The 13,864-nt window shown below is 41.7% G+C and overlaps 1 protein-coding gene across 11 annotated transcripts in view; it reads right to left on the reverse strand.

Annotated features, from left to right (window-relative positions):
- RGS6 (regulator of G protein signaling 6) overlaps positions 1-13,864 on the reverse strand; it is a 490,473-nt gene that overhangs the window by 268,288 nt on the left and 208,321 nt on the right. Inside the window, exon 2 of one of the 11 annotated variants that reach the window (XM_019640415.1) lies at positions 502-554. The exons of the other annotated variants lie outside the window; for them this stretch is intronic. The gene's annotated coding sequence lies outside the window, so the exon portion shown is untranslated. The remainder of the gene's footprint in view (positions 1-501; positions 555-13,864) is intronic. 11 annotated transcript variants of the gene reach the window in all.

The following is a 13,864-nucleotide window of genomic DNA, read 5'->3' on the forward strand; positions in this document are numbered from 1 at the left end:
TGGGAAGTGAAGGAGGCAGTTGGGGGGAAAAAATTGAAAGATGGGGGAGAGAGGGACATTTACTATATATATATGGCAAATGAAACTTGCCAGTGTTTTGTAATTTGGGTGATTTCTGAATATTATCCACAAGATTTCACTAATATCACTTCCAAGGTCTATCGGTCTTTATTAAAAAATTCGGATAGCAGAGGTACAAGATCATTTTGGTGGGCAGGACCTATTAGAAGAAGGGAATACATTATAGGTACACAAAGTTCTCCAAATACTTTGTGAGTATACTAGCCAGGGAAGGCTAACTGCTGTAACAAATAACCCCCAAATCTCAGTGATTTAATACTAATAAAATTTGATTTTCAGCACATGCATCAATCTAAGGTGGCTAGTCCTATGGGTGACTCTCCTCCAAGCCACAAGACAGGGATCTGTGCTCCTTCCACCTAGCATCTCTGTCATCTCCTAGGGTAGTGCTTTTCAAATGATAATGTGCATAGGTGTCACCTGGGATCTTGTTAAAATGAAGATTCTGACTCTCTCCCCTGGATACTCTGCATCTACAGGCACAAGAAGAAAAGGAGCAAGAGTAAATGATTGTGTGGGCAGGATTGCATCACTCCCGCTAACATCCATTGGCCAGTCTCGGTCACATGGCCACACCTAACTACAGGGCGTCTGGGTAATGTAATCCAACTTTGTATTCAGGAGGAAAAACAGTTTTATTAATAGCTAGCCACTCTCTGCCACAATAAGAAAAGAAGCAATAAGCTAAAGAGATTTCAAACATCTAAATCATTAATCTTTCCTACTTGTAAGCTCAAAACAAATTTATTCAGGAGCAAGAGCCTAAATAAGTCATTGTTTCCGTTGAAACTCTAAAGCCATGGTCTAAAGCACTCATTATAAATTGTTAAAGCTGCCATAAAGAAATATACCATAAACATGAACTTCTTAAGCAAGTCATAAGGGACTGTCTAATGTTTCCTTCTCTAGAGACTGGATAAGTACATTTTCTTCTTAGAAAGTATCTGTATTGTAAGTCAACAGAGTTTATGTTAGCCCCTAACACATACAGAAAAATGTTCACCCCTTGAATCCAAAAAAATATTCCTGATCCTTATGTCATCACTCTACTAGAACAATCAATTCAGAAAGACAAATGTGTTCTCTAAACTAAAGGGAGGAGGTTCGGTGCCTGTAAAGAATTGCTTAGTGATTGGATTCTGTCTTACCCAAAGAATAACAGCTTCTCAAAAGATAATTCTTAATACATAACTTTACTTCCTGTGCCCGGTATATATTAATTCAAAGTGGCTGTCATGTGGCAGTAGGGAAAGGCTATCTTCGTGCCTCAGGTAAAACCACCTGTGGGTAAAAGGGAGAGAGATGTGAAGGTCATTTAGCCATGAGAAGGTGGGAGAACAAATTAATTAGGAACATCACCTTAAAGTGAAACCACCCTTGGCCAAGAGGGGCCCCTGCCTGGGACCCCATGCCTTAGAGGGCTCTGCTCTGGCTCTTCCCCTCATAAGGCGAGGAGCCCAAGGTACCAAGGGGCATGCCCTAGCACACCCCATTTCCTCCTTCTAGACCGGCACTGCCCAATAGAAATGGTAGGGGAGCAACAAATGCAAGCTACACATATAATTTTAAAGTTGTTAGTAATCACATTAGAAAGTAAAACAGAAGCAGGTAAAAACAATTTTAATGATATATGTTATTTAACCCAATACGTCAAAAATATTATCGTTTTAACACAATCAATATAAGAATATTAATGAGATCTTTTATGTTCTTCACTTTTCATATTAAGTCTTCAAAACCCAGTGTGTGCTTTACTTTGATAGCACATTACAACCAGTGCTCAATGGCCACATGTGGCTACTGTGTCACATGATGCAGTTCAAGACCACGTTCTGGGTCACGGACTCTGGAATTCCCTACCCACAGGATTGTTGGGGCCTGAGGGAGCCTCTCTTGAGCCCACTCTAAGGTCCTACGGGGACCAAAGAGCAGCTGTTTGAGGGGCATGTGGGTGGAGCCTGGACATACAGGCTGGATCCCACAAATCTATGCCAGGCACTTCACAATGAGGAAACGGTCAGGGGTGGAAACAGAAGGGAGGCAGGACTCAGGCCAGGAGCCGGCTCTCCTCTCACCCCGCCATGCGCTGGGACAGGCCTCGAATTCTCCATTCAAAGCGGGCCTGCAGGTCATTAGAAAGGCACATTCGGCAAGGTTGGAAGATAGAGTACATTTATTTTGTTGGCTTGACTTATATCTTTTAAATATTCAGCCACATGGTATTTGGTCTTCTGTTTGTATTTTGATCCAGACCCACAATATTAAGGGAGAGGGGAGTTGCTTTAAAAATCCCATCAAAACAATTAACAACAGAAGCACTCCCTAGTAACAAAATATGTAATAGTTCAGGGGAGAGGGGAGAACCTCATACTCTAATTTCAAAACAAGGTAGTGGATAATCTGAGACAATCTGCCAAGCTCCAGGGAGCTCCCTGTGTGATCGTGGACAACTCCCTAACATCTTGCATTTCTCATGGTCAGAGCTGGGCCTCCAACTCTTTATTGTTTGTAATAGGCCCCAACAGGTAAATGCCGTGAGGTTTCAAATGAGTCAGTGTCCTCAAAAGCTTAGGGTTTTAAAGATATGACTGGATATGTTTATATTATAGAAATTATGCATTGCAGTTCAAACTATGCTTTTGTTTCTTTGTTTTGCATCCCTAACAACTAGTACAGGGCCTGGCACATAGCAGGTGCTCTACAGATACGTTTTGAATAAATTGTCCTATATATTGTTGGCTCTTTAAATAAAGAGCTATAAATCACATGGACTGTTAGCCCCTCTAATAGAGCTTAGAAACTAGTACAGGCAATGTTGCTACATTACCTTTCTGTGTATTACAAGTATTATATGTTGAAAAATAGCTCAATAAGGGTTAGCTATTATTATCATTAGCTATTAGTAAGAGAACTTATATCCTAATTATTAAGTTATTAAAATGTCTTTAATGTTTAGTAAATAGTAACTGCCCTGAGCTCCCTCCAGAGTCCCCTATTATCACCATTCTGAAGATCCCTCCCCCAGAATCCCCATCCAAAGTCTCCCCATTATTCATAACTGATGGGTTCACACAGGAACAGCCAGTCTTACAGGCAGGTTCTTCAATAGGGCCAGACTCACTGATCACCGCCTCTGCTGTCTCAGCTGTTCATTGTTCTAACTACCACCCCTAGTATTTAATATTAGCTACTGTAGTTTGGAGATTCTCACCCATCTCTCCTGGTGATAATGTTTTAGTTTATTCACAATAAATAAATAGTCTTTATTTCATGTTGGCTGTTAATTACATTTCTGGAATAAGGGTTCTGTTTTACCACTGACATGCCCTTTTTTGTTTTGTTTTGTTACTTGTAGTCATGGCTGAAGTAAGGAAAGGTAAAGCAAGAAGATCAAAAAGTATCATTGGTCATACAGCAAATTTTCCTCTGCAGAGTACTATTATGTAGGGGAACAGACAACACTAACATTCAATATTTAGATAATGCAGAAAAGAGTCTAACATGGCCCCCAACAGTCCCCACCTGTTGGTACTCATGCACTTGTATAATCTCCCCCCCTTGAGTGTAGGCAGGACCTGTGACTTGCTTCTAACCAATGGAATATGACAAAGGTGATGGGATGTCACTTTGTGACTACATTACATAGAGTTGTAACTCCCATCTTGCTAGCAGACTCTCTTCCTTTCTGGCTTTGATAAGGCAGGTTGCCAAGATGGGGAGGTCCATTTGATGAGGAACAGGTAGCTAGGACCTAAGAGAGTTGAGTCCAACAAGCTTAAGGGAGGTGAATCCTGCTAACAACTCTATAAACGAGCTTAAACATGGACCCTTCCCCAGTCAAGCTTTCACATAGGACCCCAATTCTGGAGAATACCTTGATGGTAGCTTCAGGAAACCCCCTGAAACAGAGGACTCAGTTAAGCCATGCGAAGATTCCTGACTCACAGATACTGTCAGGTCACAAATGTGTGCTGTTTTAAGCATCTATGTTTGTGTGGATTTTTTACATAGCAATAGATAGCTAACACAGCAAATATGTTTTGGTTGAAATGTACAAATATGCCTGTACACACATATGTACACATGAAAATTTGTGTATGTGTAGAAAATTTTTAGTATAAGAAACTCTTGGCAGGTATTGCCTTGAGAGAAAAGAGACTTTGATTCAAAGGGAGAGAAGGAAGGTTTTATTTTGCTGGAATAAGTCTCTTGTACTATTTTTGCTTTGTTGCTCGGCTCACATTTTTATAAATAAGAAAAAATTAGCTTAACACATTGAGGACGGGGCATTTAAATATATAGACTCAAATCTGCATTACTGGTCCACAATGTGTTAAATGTACAATAAAGTTGAGACAATTTTGTTCCAAATAATATAACCTGTCCAAGAAAATATTTTGATTTTTAGAATTTCAATCCTATAGTTGTAGCTAGGATCACATTATTAAGCCAAGAGAACATGAGCCCACTAGTTCTGATGCACTAGCTTTGCAATAAAGGGACCCCCAAGGGGTGACCTTGCTGAACTCACAAGTAGGACCTGTTGTGGGTAAAGGCAGGAGTGCGCCTTATTAAAGAACTCAAACTGAGTTGGGGAGGAGGTGCTGTGGTTCAGATGATTCCTTTTTTTCCCCCAGATGATGCTTTTAACTCCCCCTTGACACCTCTGGAATTTCCCCTCTAAGAACAAGCAGCAGACACTATCTTTTTCTTTAGGCCACTACACCCAATAAACATTCTCCCTTAAAAAAAAAAATGTTACCTTTTAAAATGACTGATTCAGATGAAATGTGTAAGTGGGCCAGTAAGGAACTGAAATAAATGACTGAATCTAAAGCAGTAGCCCATGTTTAAAACAGTACCTGGCATAAACACACACACACAACGATTTGATGGACAAATAAATGAATACAAATTAAATTAGTCCAGCTACCAGTCCTCAAAAATCGCCACCAAAATTTAGGCAGAGAAAACATTCACAATAAATTGAGAACATCTGACAAGGAAGAAAATAGAATGGTGGCAGGTCTGAAGGATGGTCACTGCCCTCTACCACCAGAACCACCGGTGCTACAGCTACTAAAATCAATAGGTCTACAGAAATGTGCATTTTGCTTTTATGGCATTTTCATATTGTGAGATGCTCCCTTTCCTACCAATCATTTTTGACCTCCAACCTTAAGAGTGGCTCCTATGTTTCCTTAGATTTCTCAAACTTCCCACCATCTTTGGTCTATTTCTGAAGTCTATCGCAGGCAAGCTTCAGTAATGCACTCAGCTAGCTAGTGTCACCACATAATAAAATCTTCCCTATCCAGCCAATTCCTGAATTGGGGAGCTCCTGAGTGTGTGAAACAGCACACCTATTCTCTCTTCCATATGAATTTGCTAGTCCATATTCAGGGTTAACACTGGGAAAATAACATAGAGAAAAAGAGCTTACAACTATAACAAGTAATTGGAAGCCCTTTAATTGCCACTGACCTATATGTTTTTTTTTTTTAAAGATTTTTTATTGGGGAACTGGGGGGATGGGAACAGTGCTGGGGAATTGGGGGAAGGGGAACAGACAAGTTGCTGTCCTTTTGTTCTTCAGTCTAGTTGTAGAGGACATTGCTTCACTGGCCCAAATTGGCACCATCATTGTGCTCTTCCCAGGCGAGGCAGATCAGTCGCCAGCCTCTGGACGGCCGCTCACGCTGGCTGCTGGCTACACACGGTAGCCCATGGCAACCCACTGCAGAAGGGGCTGCAGCCTACGCCATTGCCGGCGACTCACGGCAGCCCAGCTTTAGGGTGAGCTGTTGCTCAGCATCTTAGCTGTGGAGGGCAGTGTCACTGCTCATATGTGGGATCCGAACCGGGGCCCTCTGGCGTCCCAAGCCAGTTCTTAACCAACGCGCCACTTGGCCGGCCCCTGACCTATATGTTTTTGAAAGTGAGAAATATAGTAAAAGAAACATCAAACGACAACAGAAGTGAAAATTTTTGAAGGCAGGAAGGTAATGGAAGTAGCAACGAAGAGGGAATTATCTGACTATCGATTAAAAACCAGTAAAGTAAGATGAGCTCTCTCTCTCAAAAAGGGACTTGCACAGGAAAGATGAATTTTAAAACATTCACATTAGTTATTGTTGATTAACTCTAGGAGCTCTTAGAATATGTTCCCTAAGGAGTTTTGATAAACTCAGTAATACAGAGAGTTTATAAAGAGTGGTTTTCTAGGATGTGTGACAAATTATATCAGTGTATTATTATACTAAGCATAGCAGGAATTGCCTGAAAAGGTTTTAACTTTCAAAATAACAGCATGTCAACAGAGAATAGGCCCTTTGGGGATTGCAGAGTGCTGGAGAACCCGGCACCATGAAGAGTGATTCTGAGCAAAAACATCAGGAAGAGCTAGTTCTAGTGGTTGGCTGCCCGGTCTCCTCAAACACATGGCACATCCCAACACAGTTGCTCTTTTCAGCAGTATTTTCAGAAAACGGAGGGCTGGCATTTGTAAACATGCTGCTTGGGTGGAAAGATGCCCATGCACACACACAGCAAGCTGTAAAACTCCACGGAGTACATTTTGCCAGAACAAACCACCAGACCACAACAAATAAATGCAGGGCCCCAAAGGAAACCCAGCAACACTCCTTTGAATCATGAGCTAAGAGAAAGCTATTGGGTATAAACCATAACTACGTGCAGCTGAGGGGGTGGGAGACCATACTGCTCACTATGGGTGAGGACAAATTAGGAAAAATAAACAACTGCTACCCCTCATCTTCCCTCATGATGCAACTACCGAACGCCTCCTCCTCACTCTCCAATCCCCATAAGGGAGCCACCTGTTGGGTCAACGTCCTCCAGAAAGGCCTTCTTGCGTCTCCAGGCTGGCGCACACACACGTTATGTGCTTTTTCCTTGTCAGGCCTGACTCATGTTCTAGAATTGGTGAGCAACCCAAAGTGAGAGCCCTGGCTTCTCTGCTTTTCTGTCCCTACCATGGTTCCTGGCTCCTTGCTGAAACTCATGAAGCATTCGGTAAGCTCCCACCGAAGTACATACCCCTTAGACAGAAGAGGTGGAACTATAGTGAACTCCCTCCTTCCTGGTCCCACCCCAGCCCTGGTTGTTTGCTGATGTCAGGTCCTCTGTAGAGGTTTGCAAATTTACCTTGAATTCATGGATAGAAAATAAATAACTACAGTCATAATCATCACCACTTTGTCAGGCCTGTTGAAAATTAACTTCAAATATGTTGCCTTTGTTAAAATTCTAGAACAAAATAAGGTTATAGGACCGGCCAAGTCGCTCAGTTGGTTAAGAGCGTGAGCTCTGAGCAACAGGGTCACCAGTTCAATTCCTATATGGGCCAGTGAGCTGCGCCCAAGCTGAGCTGCTGCTGAGCTGCCAACAGGTGGCAGGATGGCTCAGCTGGTGAGAGCACATGCTCCTAACAACAAGATCACCAGTTGGACTCCTGCATGGGATGGTGGGCTACACCCACACACAACTAAGATTGAACATTGTACCTTGAGCTGAACAGCCATGAGCTGTCGACGGGCAGCCAGATGGGGTCTGGACTTGGAGCTGAGCTCTGCGCCCTCCACAACTAAGACTGAAGGACAACAACTTGGCTGTTCCCCTTCCCCAATTCCCCAATAAAATCTTTAAAAAAAATACGATTATAAACTTACGTCATTATTTATTCAAAATGTGCCTTCACTATGTAAAGTTATGACCATTCATTTCAAGATAGACAACAAAAAGGAAGAAGGAAGAAGAAATGGAAGGAGGGAGCCCTAAGTCATGAAATTCCCCACTTCTGAACACTGTTTTCGAGTCACATAATGTACCCTGACACTTCGTAACTATGAGCTACCTGCTCAGTCTTTCTGAGGTTCAGTCTCCTCATCTATAAAATAGAAAATCATTCCTATATTAAAGGGTTGTGTAGAAGATTCAATGAGATGATTCACTTAAGATGTCCAACACCGAGTAGGTCTCCAACAACGAATTACAGGTCCTGCTTTCTCCCTCCTCTCTTCCCACTTCCTCCCCCGGGGCTGCTCAGGGAGGGAGGGGCCTACAGAGAACATTTTGAGAGCGGCTGGATAATTATTCCATCTGCGTCCGGTGCTCTCTCTTCAAAATTTCTGTGGATTTCTTGTGGGTTTACAGTCTCTGTCACCTGTTGTCTTTGAGGTCCTGGTCCTACTGAATCTCATTTGCATTTGGCCTCCTGTGGTAATTATTTTTTGCCTCCTCTTACTAACTCTCACTTGGAAAGCACTAGAGTTTTAATTTTCCAGAAACAAGGCCCTCGTTTGTAAAGTAGTCTTATTAAGGTTTTGGGGAGTAGAATTGGCAGAGTTACAAACTATAATAGCCAAGTTCCCTGCTGCCCTGTCCTGCACTTTGGGGAACATCTCTTGGCTGAGCTCTTTAATCCCCCACTCCAGGTGTCATGTTACCCCGGCTCATCATTCTTGTCACATCTCACCCCTCTTCTATTCTCCATAAGTCATAAATTTCCTCTGACTGCATTTTGTAGAATAACTCAGCATTATGTCTATTCTGAAGCACCCTTCCAGACAACACAGTGGGGAATAGAGGTGGGCCAGGGTCCACTCCTTTCATACTCTGAAAAGCCCAACAAAGGTATTTTCATAAGAATAGAACTGAAAAAAATCCCTTCTATTACCCTCAAATGGGTAATAGAAGAGCAATCATTCTTTTTTCCCATATAGCACTTTTTCCCCCTTTTTGCTGCACTAATTAAATATTTTATGCTGGTTAATGTAAACTGACAATGTCAAGTGCATACAAGTGACAATTATGGGTGATATCATCGTCAAAGTTTTTATTCTTGAAATTTTGATTAAGAATTCACGTCACTCAAATTTCATAGCAGAATGCTGCTCAGCTATTAGTCTTGCCCTTGAGTATATTAAAAAAAACACAGTGGAATAGATGAGAGAAAGAACAAAAGAGATGAAATTATTTGAAGTGAAATACCCTGGATAGAAGCTCTCACTTCCCATGGGTTTCCCACAGAACCTAAGAACAGGAAGGAAACAAAGAAAACAGAACCATCATTATACAGTATAAGAAAGAAATTACATTTGTTTTTTTTCATTTGTTAACCAGCACTCTAGTTGGTAGATAAGGTCAAATAGTTTAATTCAAGCAAGGCTGGCCATAAACAAAGCTCTATGTGAAAGACGCAGTTACCCAGCACGCCTACAGTTTTGCTAATTGCAACGATTGGAGGGGAGGGCCGCGAACGACACATGGAAATGTCATGGGAACACAATATTTCAATAGGGACTCCACCAAAGAGTCTATTTTGAGCCACTTCGTTCCTGGCGCCTCTGTGGAAGATCCCACTTGACCTCTTCCAAGATTGGCTCTTGGGGTCAGAATTGAGAGATATGAGTAAAACTCACACAGATTCTTTCATACTCCACTGTGACATTTATAATACTTTCATTAAAACAAGAAAAGGGTCACATCGATTACCATCACCTCCCATTTATTTTTCACATTTTCTAATCTTTGGATCCTGCAAATGCTGAAAAGTAGGTGGCTGTATTAGTCTGCTAGGGCCGTCATAACAAAATCCCACAGACTGGGGGGCTTAAACAACAGACATTTATTTTCTCACAGCTCTGGAAGCTGGAAGTCCAAGATTAAGGTGCCAGCAGGTCTGGTTTCTTTTGAGGCCTTGGCTTGCAGATGGCTACATTATTGCTGTGTCCTCACATGGCCTTTCCTATTTACACACACGTGCCCGGTGTCACTCCATGTGACCAAATTTTTTCCTCTTATAAGGACACCAGTCACATTGGACTGGGCCCCTCTAACCTAATCACCCCTCTAAAGGCCCTTTCTCCTAAGTACAGTCACATTCTGAGGTGCTGGGGGTTAGGGCTTCAACATATGGATTTGGGGTAGAAGGGAAGGACACAATCAGCCCACAATTGGAAAATTATTCACCCACAGAACTGAATCTTTCTTCACCTTTTTTCATTCCTGCCATACGCAATTGAACAACAGGAATCATTTGTAAACTCAACGGTAGTACTCTCTTATGGCATTTAATGACTCCTATATTTATATATTTATAATTTATAATTTTTTGATTTTTCAGTTACAGCTAATATACAATATAATACTAATTTCAGGTGTACAACATAGTGATTAGAGATTTATATACATTATCAAGTGATCACCCAGATAAGTCTAGTGCCCATCTGACACCTGAATACTCATATGTTTATTAGCTTTCAATTTCATAAGTTGTTTTGATGATGATAGAAAAAAGAAATAGCTATAATTTTCCATTTATCAAAGCACATTGGGCTTGTTAAAATAATTTCTACTCTTGCATCTGAGTTCAGTGTGCTTCAAGGCATAATATGGGCATTGCCAGTTGCCCAGGGAGGTGGTTTAGATTATATCTAATCTTTTCATTCAGTTGAACAACATTTTCCACTTACTGAATAACTACTATTTCCCAGGCATTATTGAACTCTCTGGTACAAAGTTAAGCAGGTCATAATTCTCACCCATGAGTTGTCTAATGGTTAAAATACATATTCATAAAGAACTACAATTCAATATGATAAAAATAACCTTATAAAGCAATTTACAATGAATTCAAAATTTTGAAATTAACAAGCTTGGTCAACTTCACAGACATGTGCAAAGTTCCAGGTTGGCAGTACACGGTTACGTAAATGATGTCTTCCCACATGCTGCCTCATCACTAAGAGAAGAGTGATTTTCCCCCGCTTATTTTGGATGTCCATGCTTGAGGATGCCACAAGGACCCTGGTGAGGACCACATTTCAGAAAATAGGGAGGGACTTTTTTCAGCTCAGTGCATTTAGTGTATCTTTGGGAGTCCCAGAAAAAAACACAGGTTGTATGCTGAGCATTGGAAATAGCATAAAACCCATGCATGAAAGTTACTTGGCAGAGCTGGCATAGGACTGGGAAATCTGAGGCAACTGAATTCCACAAATGGGATCTAGAAAGCCATCACATTCAAAGATTCCCTTTATCAACAAATAGCTGAAAAGGGTTCAAAGTCCAGCCACCTAGACAGTATCACAATCAGTGATGCACTGACCAAGGGGCAAAGTTCTTCTTTGAGATCCTTCTCACCCAGCATTTGCCTCTTTCATCACTTCCCTTCTCAGGATGTCTCACTCCCAGGACCTTACAGCCTTGTTCTGCCTGAAGGCTCATGCCCTGGCCTCACCCTCCTGGAGAAAAGCCTATAATTTTGGGGTTCTATTTTTTCTCTAAGAGGCATCCTCACTGGTGAAATAGAATTTAGGAACACAGCCATATACCCTGGGATGGTTCACTTAATGTGCCTTAGAGCCTTAGTTTCTCCATCTGTAAAATGGGACTAAGTCCTCTTACTCCACAGGGTTGTTTCAAGGTCAAAGAAGAAAACAGCGATGTGCTTTGAAATTCATTATAGCGACAACAACAGCTAACATTTATCAAAACCTGACTATACAGACAAGGCACTTCATATGTATTAGCTCATTTATCTTCTAAACAACTCTGTGAGGCAGTACTGTTATTATGCCCATTGTTCAGGTGAAGAAAAAAAATCACAGAGAGATTAAGTAAATTTGCCTAAGGCCACAATTAAAGAAAGGAACGGAGCTGGGATTTGAACCCAGGCAGACTGGCTCCATAGCCATTGCTATTTTCCACAATGTTGTACGGGATAGTCTAATTTTTTGTACTGTGTCACACATCTTAGGTTCCCTAACTATCAGACATTCGTATTTGTTCATAATTAGGTAAACAAATTCATCCAGTAGTTCGTTGGCTGCTATTATTATTTCTCTTATGTAAAAGGAGTGTATGTTTACAGAAATTATCTTAAAACACTGCTGTATTTAACCAAATAATTCTAGTGATGGTATAACAGGTACCAAGAGATGATGCATACAATTTTGGACATATGGTGTGTGGGGGGAGGGGTTATTGGGTTTTGAAATACCCCTTAAAGTAGTCTGTAATTACCTAAGTCCCTAAAAGAGAAAGCCACCAAAAAGACTGGTTGTTATGGGCTGAACTATGTTCCCCCAAAATTCATATGAGGTTGGACAATTAAGTTCGCAAACTTGTTGCAACGATGTTGCTAACCTTTTTTGATATCAGAGGAATTAGTCATTATGAATTTGTACCAAACAGTTAACCAAGTTTACTATTTGGAAGTGCTGAAAAGGCTGCGTGAAAAAGTTAGACGACCAGAACTTTTCCAAACAATTCATGGTTCTTGCATCACGACAATGCACCAGCTCACATGGCACTGTCTGTGAGGGAGTTTTTAGCCAGTAAACAAATAACTATATTGGAACACCCTCCCTGTTCACCTGATCTGGCCCCCAATGACTTCTTTCTTTACCCAAAGATAAAGGAAATATTGAAAGGAAAACAATTGGATGATATTCAGGACATCAAGGGTAATACGATGACAACTCTGTTGGCTATTCCAGAAAAAGATTTCCAAAATTGTTTTGAAGGGTGGACTAGGAGCTGGGGTCGGTGCATAGCTTCCCAAGGGGAGGACTTCGAAGGTGACGGTGGTGATATTCAGCAATGAGGTATGTAGCACTTTTTCTAGGATGAGTTCGCAAACTTAATTGTCTGACCTCATATGCTGAAGTCCTAACCTCTAATGCCTCAGAATGTGACCATATTTGGAGAGAAGGTCTTTACAGAGGTAATTAAGTTAAAATGAGGCCATTCGAGTAGACCACAATCCAATAGGACTAATGTCCTTATAAGAGGAGATTTGGACACAGACACACACACACACAGAGTGAAGATAATGTGAAGACACAAAACTACAGGGAGAAGATGGCCATCTACAAGCCGAGTAGAGAGGCCTGGAACAGCTCCTTCCCTCACAGCCCTTCGAAGGAACGAACCCTGCCACCATCTTGATCTCGGACTTCCAGCCTCCAGAACTGTGAGACAATAGATTTCTGTGGCTTAAGTCACCCAGTCTGTGGTACTCTGCTACGGCAGCTCTAGCAAACTAACATACTCGTCAAGAGAATATATAATATTATGTCCTCGGGGGCACCGGACCTCAGAGAAAGCAAAAGAATGGATAAAAGAATGGTACTCTGGCATCTTCGCTTTCACTCACATCGTTTCATTTATTCTTTGCAACAAGCCAGTGGTTAAGTATTATTATCCCCCCACCTACACATGACTGCCAATCGCATTTTCCTAAAATATTTCTCTCAGCATGTTGCTCGCCTGTCCAAACACTATCTCAAGGAAAAAGTTCAAATTCCTCCCCAGTGGTCCTGAAGATATCTTGTCATTTCTAAGCCACAGAACAAAAAACCATCCTATCACAGCAGCACAGATCCACAGCCCTGTGGTAAAAGGAAACCTGGGAGCTCATCTCCCAGAGCCGGGGGAAGTTCTACACCTACACATGCCAGCCGCACTGCTGAGGGACAAGAGGCAAGGTTTTCTACACCAGAGACTCTCCCCCTCTCAAGTGACTAACAGACTTATGCACCTGGGAATCAAAAGGTCCTTGAACTTCTAGTGTTCACATCCCTGTTTCCATTGGCCAGATAGCCAGCCTTCTCATGTCGAATCCCTTGCTTCTAGTTGGGAGGAGTGCACTTCAGGGTGAATACTTAGTTAAATTGCATCATTTTCTTTCCTGCCTATGCATCGTATTCAAATGATCTCTCCACCATCCCCTTCCCCACCCCCAAGCTATGGAAAC

Source organism: Hipposideros armiger, unplaced genomic scaffold, assembly GCF_001890085.2.
Source record: "Hipposideros armiger isolate ML-2016 unplaced genomic scaffold, ASM189008v1 scaffold_49, whole genome shotgun sequence".
NCBI lineage: Eukaryota > Metazoa > Chordata > Mammalia > Chiroptera > Hipposideridae > Hipposideros > Hipposideros armiger.